This window comes from Anopheles marshallii, chromosome 2 (genome assembly GCF_943734725.1).
Source record: "Anopheles marshallii chromosome 2, idAnoMarsDA_429_01, whole genome shotgun sequence".
In the NCBI taxonomy this organism is placed as follows: Eukaryota; Metazoa; Arthropoda; class Insecta; order Diptera; family Culicidae; genus Anopheles; species Anopheles marshallii.
The window spans coordinates 90,204,889-90,213,868 of NC_071326.1; positions in this window are offsets into that span (position 1 = coordinate 90,204,889).

An 8,980-nucleotide genomic window follows, 5' to 3' on the forward strand; every position below is an offset into this window, starting at 1 on the left:
AGCCGCAGTAGGTTTTCCGGTTGGCCTTGGTGGTGTTGGTCGATCAAATTAAGGGAAATTAGTTAAACCGGTATGTGGTGGAAAATAATTTAATGTAATTTTGCCGTGAAATGTTTGATTGAAACATTTTTGAGGCGAATGTTCATTAGTGCTAACGCGACAGTTTGAGTGTTGCTCACATAATCACATCAATATAAAATGATCTGTGAAAATTTTAAATAAAATGGGCATTTCATGCGCTTCCCAACAAAAGATATACGGCCCGGTTGTTCTACCGTTGATAAAAAATACGACCTCAAAGTCGAGTTTTGGCTCAACAGACAGAAAATTCATAATTCATTAAGAAAATTGGAAACAAGCTACTGGTTCTGATGGACAATCCATTTACTATTTCCCAATAAAAATAACTCAAATTTAGATTCGAGTATTAGAATAAATATTTAACGTGATTCCTCGAAGATTTGTCAACTACAATAGATGTTTAATGAACTGTTTTAGGTTATTTCATGAATAAAAAAGGTCAGTCGTATACGGGGATTTATGAACCTTTGAGGATTCATTAATATTTTGGACGCATGATTTAAACTACTTTTTGCTAGGGATTTACATGAATAACTCTTCTCGAAAATTTCGTTAGAGAAACACTACAACAAAGCGTCAAATTATTAATAATGCTGGAACCTTACTTCGACAGACATTACATCGAGCGAATATAGTACGGCATTACATTCTACGATTTGGTCGATTCTTTATTGTTATTTGCTGTTTAAAACACATTTCAAACACGAAAAACGTGCTCTGCATTCCAACTCCCATATAATGCGTCAGGCAATCTTCAATTATACTCAGCAAATTGGCTCCCGATACATTTCCTGTTTGTGCCCTCCTTGTACGCACAGCAAGCGCATACAATATCATTTTTACGAGTGCAATATTGATCTGTCGGTACCATCTCGCCGACCGACCCATACCAAGTGAATAAACGTTTTTCTACATAAACCTTCTTTAACATTCCTTCCTTCTCTCTATCTTTTCCCCTTTTGTTGGCGAGAAGTAGCACGAAGCAACACAGTTAACAAATGTACTGCTGCTGAATGTTATTTCTTTAACCGCGATCAGTCCGATCCAAACGCACCATCGGTCCAAACACGTCCCGGAGTGGCTTCGGATGGTTGAGGTCGAGTAAAACTTGATTTGATAGAGTGTTGCAATCAATTTAATTTTCCCTAATTGAGTACATGTGTCACTGTTGCCGGCACCCAGCCCAATAATTGATAGAAGAAGACTCCGTTCAATTCCCGTTCGGTCCGCACGCTGCGTCGCAGCTCGTATCTTATTGCGCTCGAGTTTACAGTCGAGTAATGCAATGGGTGCAGAGCAGAGTGTACTAAGGCGGTGTATCCGAATTCGCACGGTGCATCCGGGCAAAGGAGAACTCTTCAAAACGGTGGCAGTGGTTAGAAGAATTGGCTATCCTCTAGTGCTCGCTAGTTCCGTTCCGTGCAGCAAACTCAATTGCACCAAACAATAAACGGAAGATGGGCACCGCCATTGTGAAGATAAATTATACGCTCCTCTGCGCTTTTGCTCGCTTATGTGTGTATGTCATCGACTTGCATCAAGTCCGGCGGGTGGATTCTTTCCGCTTCACAACATTGAATTGTAACGATTCTTGGAAAAGTCACGACCGGACTTCGATTGGAACCGGAACGCGGTGGTGAGCGCTGTGGAGGAATGGTAAAATGAAATAAAAATCAATAGAAAGTTGTTGATAAGGCAAACAAACCGTTCCGGCGTTTGGTTCATCTGGAGCTTATGGCTTATGGAACGAACAGAAGGGAAATATCTTCTGATCCAAACGCAGCTCTTTGCAGAAAACTGCTTCCCTAAGTTCCACAGTATAGTATTCATCTTTTTGCGAAAAACCAATAAGCCCCGCATAAGTTTGGAAACAAATCTTCGCTTTACTGCGGGAATCGGCAATCTGCCGCTGACGGTAAACTTCTGCTAGCGAAGCCTGTTTCTTTGCCGAGCATCTCAACTGATAATTAATTATTGAAAAATAATAAACAATATTTATCGATGGACTTTTTGTTTCACTGAACAAAGTTCACCTCAACACACGATGTGCTGCACTATAGCTTTAGTTTAATTAATTTACACCACATAAACAACCCAATCAGGGGGTCACCGGTGTTGGCTGAGCACACTGAACGCATGGACGGATATCGATAGGAAATTCAAGCACATGCAAACAACGGGATAACTCCAGCGCATACATGTGGCACGTGCATATCTGCCCTTTTACCTTCCATCGTTACGCTTCACGCAGATGAACCATAGAGCGGATCTCTAAGAAGCCACAGAAACGGAGGAAATGAGATTTTATATGAAGCAAATCTGCTAGCGGAGAACGTCTGTCATCCACAGCGGAATAAATGGGAAATCGACTCGACTGCATTATGTTCGGTCGCTAAACTCTGTTTCTCTAGCACGCTTCTTTAAGCGCTATCGATGGCAAAACAGGAACTGCTGTATCGCACGTTGCTGGCGGAAGTAAAGCGATCTCGGCTGCATCCGAAAGTTAATGGTATGAAATGCGATGTGTGAAGATTTTTCCTTTCAAAGTTATCGATTACGATGCCATGGTTGGATGGCATGGACATGGAGACGGACATCTAGATGCAATGGAGAGTTAAAAAATGTTATCAAAGATGCTGGAAAGAGAAATGGTTTGATGTTCAAATTGGATGACGGCGTCATTTGTGTAACTGGGAATATTTGTTTATTTTTAATTATTCACCCATGCAATGCACATCTTCTAGTGCGGGATACGTTTTCTGCATTCTTAGCTCTCTTTCGATCGAGTATATATGGTGGAAAGTATTTACCTTTGATGCAATATTCGATCGACGTATTTCCCGGAACGGAATTTATCAAGTCAGCAGAAACTATTCCAACATCTCAGGAAGAACAGGCCCGGATGCACGAGTAAACGATTCTAGTTCCTTCCGTGAATTCGATTACGAGTACGAGTGTCTGCTGGCAGGATGCAGAATCGAGAATCGTAAATTAGCACGCATCCTTACCCGTATCATGAGAAGTGCACCGCATGGCAAATGAAAAAAACCAACGTTTGTTTGCTGGTTCCTGGTTCATTTGATTCAACCATTACGGTGGTATGATTTTAACGTACAATGTGTGCTTAAGCTACCACACGAAATATGTTTGTGGTACGAAATGTTTGAATAAAAACATGCAAAGTGCTGGGAGAGGAGCAATTCGAACCATTTTTTGTTGAGGAGTTAAAAATTTAAAAATACACACCAGTGTTCCGCTCATTATAACAAAGGTTAAAAAAAAACATTGTGGAATGAAACACCACCCAAAACGATACATAAGCTAATCGATTAAACTCCGTTCATTAATCTAATTCATCAAACGTCAAATGAAATTATCTTCATCAAAATGCTAACCATGCTCTGCGCAGGGAAGCAATGGCTTAATCCGAACCCTTCGAAATTTTGGTAAATTTTTACAACCACTCCCTGTTATCGATAGGTACGGAGCTATGAATCCGCAAGCTGTTGGAACTTTGTGACCTCTTGCCACCCGGGGGCAGATATCAAAGCTTATTATCATGTCGATCGAGCTGGGCATAATTTTTCCCGGGACCTTCTGTCTTTGGGCTTTGTTATGGTACAGGCAGCCGTAACACTTGAGCAAACTTTACCACACTGAACCAAGTGCAAAGGCAAGACGAAAGCATTCTTTTCTGGGAGGGCGGACGAGATGGAACCCGATGAAGAGTGATTTGGGTCACGCACAGTCAGCAGTGAATGGATGTCATCATCATTGGCAAGTGGGCATTTGCGGGTACATGGCATTAGCTGGCTAAATCTGCCATTTTACGCCTCGTTTCATATTTTATAAGTTGTTTTAGGACATTGCTAGTGCTTGCTTGGCGCATTTGCAATCATAGTGTGGTAGCCTCGAGCACGACGGGAGCAGTCATATCCCAACGAGTAGCATAATAATGGTAAAAGTTTATGTTTCCTCAGAAATGCCTGAAAGCCGGTGCGGTTGATGGCGGTGTAGATGTAGAATTTTTAGGATGCCGTGAATAAAGAAGGAGATCATTTGTGACAGATGGGATTTTTGACAAAATTTTGAACCAACGCATGTTCAGGTGAATTCTCTTCAGTAATATGTTGGAAACATGGTTGCAACAAAAACAGTTGCATTTAAATATGTTTAAAACTGATATAAAACTGACATATGATTTTCAATCTTATTTGGCATTAGAAAAAAATACCAGTGGTTCGCATTTATTTAATCATATTCGTTGTAAGATTTCACTAGCTGAACAGCAAAAAGTATTCAAAAGCTATCTAGCACTTTGAAATTGTTTATCAAAATCAAAAAGAACCACCAATAAAATGCATTAAAAATGCTTCGGAGATTCTTCAGATGTTAATGGAAAGAAATTAATTATAAGAACGCTGGATCCAATACCCCCTAACTTTAATTAACAGTGAAATAGTTCTAAAAATAGTGCGTCAAAATCGTCAAAGTTGAGATAACATTTTCACACTCGGGCTAAAGCTATCGTCATGCTCGTCATTCTGACCGCACTCCGGAAAGTGCATATGACGACGTGATGGATGATTTACGACGTGGAAAAGGCTTGCGTCAGCCACCTCTCATACATTTGCGGTTGCATATGCTTCGAGCAGTGTTGAGCGAATTTCTGCTACCCAAGAGAATGTTTTTTCGGAATACCCAGACTGCGCATAATGTGTTTGCTTTAACATTTAATTTGTTTTAGGTGGACTTAACGCGCCCTCAAGAATTCTTTCCATCATCGTATAGAAATCTAATAGCAATAAATCGCTCTCTACCCACAGAAACTGTCAGATATTTGTTGGTATTTACAGGTAAAACTTCATGACAATTTATTTCCCCCCTTGACTCTGTTATTGTTTTGCAATTCCATGTGGACTTAAATTAAAAAAAGTGCTTCATTCATCCGTCCAATCTATTTTGCTTCCATTCATGCGATTCATTCGACTAAGGGGGGAGTAGCTTTCGTGCAGATGAATTAATGTGTCAGCTCTGCTAGACTTTTGTGATGATTTATTCTTTGCTATTTACCAGCAAAAGCGTCTCGAACGAAGGAACAATATTTTTCCACCGACCAATCATTTGTGGCGGTGCTGTGTTCGTCTATCTTCGCCTGCTTGGGCACGGTTTATTTCAATTTTTCTCAAAAAAAAATCCGCAGATGTAGCCGCAAAAGAAAAGGAATCCACTCTAAAAGATGGTATCTTTTTTTCTAGTGTGTGTGTGTGTGTCGTAAATATACAGAAGAAAGCATTTTTTGAAAGTGGTCGTCAGTTGGTTTGTTGAGCGGATGATGGAATGTAAAACGATGATGAAAAATAGCCCTGCTCTCTTCTATCTTTCTTTCGCTTTCTCTCTCTCTCTCTCTCTCTCTCTCCACACTGATCAGCCTCAACTATTTCCACAACAATGCTTGAATATGTCCGCATGATACGTGGCGTGGATTATTATTCTGTTGAAATTTTGTACCTTCGGGGTACGCAAGACTATGGTCTGTCGCGAATTTCCAAAAAACCGTGCATATTAGGTTTCCTTTAGACGCTAGACGGATGATACGTTTTGTTCGCTTCACTGGAATTAAACGTCACTCGAATTGTTTTCGGTGCCGCTTTTTTCCCACAAAACCCGGGCTAGCTTGCCGCGCCAGTGATAAATATTGTCGTGATTTGACAGGATAGCTTTGTCTGGTGAAGGTATAATGCGAATGCTAAAGATCAGCTTGAAGCTTCACTGAAGCCAAACTAAGCCAAAAACCCACGGGTAGATCTATCACGTCTTGCAAGCCCCTTCTGGCAGTCAGCCGAAAGATATCCCGTGTTGACAGTTGGCGTGTTGTGGTTTTAGTAGACAGAAGCTGGCGATAAGCTCATAGCCTTTGCGGTGCCAAGCTATCAGTGACTCAACTTGTATTATTCAAATATTCATTTCAGTCCCAAGTGAAACCTAAGCGTCGCAAAGCTTTAGCAACTGTACGAAAATAGTCGAAATCCACACACTTGAAAGCGGCGAAGAATTGATCAATAACAGCTTGAGGGTAATTCTCACCCAACGAAGCCAATGTTGATTAGCACGCACAATCGAAAATGTCTTTTTATTTCTGGGTAGTACCCGGTCTGTGACATCAACAGTCAGTATAAAGATTGAAAAACATAAAATAAACCTTTTTCTTGTCCTTTGTTACATGTTTAACAAAAACCGTTTTCACTCAGTCAATTATGGATCCATCTAGAATGATGGGTTCCCACCTCATGCGTGCCTTTTCTTGATCATTGGCAATGGCTTTGGTGAACAAATTAGACGATTGTTGATTTTTCTTTGCATAATCAATTATGCTGTGCAATGTTTTCGGCAACTATCAGCACAAATAATTATACTTCGTCGAAAGGTTGCTGTGTTGACTATCCGGAAAGCTCTGCGTACCCATCTACAACCAAAATTCACCCAGGCGTTTGAGCAACCGGGCGCCTCCATTTAATCCTACTCCTCGCGAGCACTGTAATCAGAATTGGTAAACATCAAACTGTAACGCCGTTGGGAACTCTTCTCCAGTGGCAGCGGTTGTTTGTGAAACTATTTAAGCGGCATTCTACCCACCATATCATGCCGACCAATGCAAAAGATTATTCCGGAAAAAGCTATTTTCAGCAGCGTAGCCCCATTAGACAGATAGCAATGGCGTTATTGGAGAGCAATCGAGGTTCGATTTGGGCTTTAGGCCGAAAGTGTGATGATTTTGGGTAAACTTTTACCGCCCAGAGGCTATTTCTTGCCTCGTGCTCGATGGCCGACGGGCGAAATCAATAATGATTCGAACGCGGGCCAGAAGTTGTTTACCTAGCGAAGGACTTCCCTCCATGGTTGCGCCAAAAACCTACTGTGACGTACATGCACTGTATCCGAGTGGAAAACGGCCACCAATATGAATCTTCCGTTCTGCACTCAGCTGCCCTTCCAATATCCCGCCCGTTCCAACGAAACAGAAAGAAACGCGGTGGTACCGCTATCGTTCGGAAAAGTTTCCGTTTAATCCGTCAGTTTGTTTAGGAAGTAATTTAGTCAACGAGCTGGAAAACAATTCAACAAACCCCAGAGCTGCACGAACAGTTATGCTTTGTGAGGCTAAATGAAGGTGTTGGATTGCGTCGGAGTCTTTACAGCTGTCGGTGCGCAAACGGTGGTTTTGGGAACGTTGTTGGAGCAGAGTGGGTGTTGCTTTCGTGTTTTACCACATTTTTTTCATTCCCTACCGAGCTTAACAAGAAGTTTCTCGAGCGAAAAGGTGAAATTGCGGGAAAACAACAGGTATTGTACTTTTGGCACTGTAAAAGCAAGGCAGAAAGATCCTTTCGCGCTGGTGTGCTTTAAATTCGTGAAGTGTGGTAAAAGTTAAATTGATTTTTTTTGTCGTTCCGCGTATTAGACCATTCCACATCGCACATCACGCGAAAGATTGTGGTGCACGATTAGTGCCGGAAATGGGGGTAAACTCGATAGAATAAAAGAAACTGGTTAAGCCTACAAAGAGACAAACAACAACAAGAGATACACAAAATACGCCTTGATTATCCCCTTCCGGGAAAAAAGTGAAGCATTAACATAATATTTTTCCCCCCCAAGAAGCACTTTACAACAAAGAGCATTGTGGAATGGGGGGAAATAAAAAAAAACAACGCTTATACCACGAATATTGCGTAGGATTGTTTGTTTCTAAAAATGGGTTCCTCCCTTACGGGTAGATCTAAAGATTACCTCGTGCGCAAAAAAAAAAAATAGGACCAAACTGCCAGGCTTCCGGATTTCGGGTGAATAATTTATGAGGTGGAATTGAAAATTAATCCCACAGCCCAGCAACGCATTGAAGATGCAAGATGTTATGTTCCGCACTCGGTTCCGGAACATCCTCAATAACGTATTGGCGTGTGGTAAACACGTAGCCACCAGCCGGCATGGAATGAATCGAAATTACTCCAACTCAATTCCCTAATCAACTCAAGTCTCAGTGGCAGCTGTGCTCACCGACATCCAGAAATGTAATTCCCTTTTGGTGGGTTTCATCCACCCATACCGGTGGCTTTGTGCGGGTGTTTTGGAACGGGGACAATGCGGATTCCCACATCAAATTGCGATTTTTGTTGTCCAATTGATCGTTCGAAGTGTGGATGGAATACCTGCAGCCAAGTTTCGTTTCCGAGTATCGGTTTCATCATGGTGGAATGTATTCTTTCCTTCAAACCATAACAAATCCAATGATGCTTACATCTTCTTCTCGCGTCCATTCAATTGAACTGGTGGCTTCCTGTTGTGTGTTGACTTGCATACCTCGAGATGTTTTGATTTAGGAATGGCACATAAAAAACCCCCCCCCATGTGCTGCTGTCAAAACTGCGTGTCCGGGATGGATGATGACCTGAAGAAGTAATATTATTAAGCAAGAAATGTATCCTCCAATAAAGCACAACATGTGCTTCGTAACAGATGGTACAGGAAATGAAGTTGAGCTCCCACACACCCGCTATAAAACCACAGGTAAATGCAAGGTAAGCTTCTGTGTGGATAGGGCAAAGAAAGGGGATAAATCAATTTTTTATTTATTCTTCTTGGTGAAACCATAAAAAAGCCCCACATACGCAAGACGTAATAAGCGACTAATCCGTGAAAGACCCAACATAATTTTATTGTACAGCCCACTAACACGACCATTGGCAAATAGGGTGCCATTGTTGGACAACGCTCTGCAGCAAATAAGAGAGCCCACATCATGTAACAACCACAATGTGATGTGGCATGCATGGTATCCAAGACCTACGTATAGTCCGGATGATTGTAATGCTCAAATGGGACGACTCAGCATGACGAA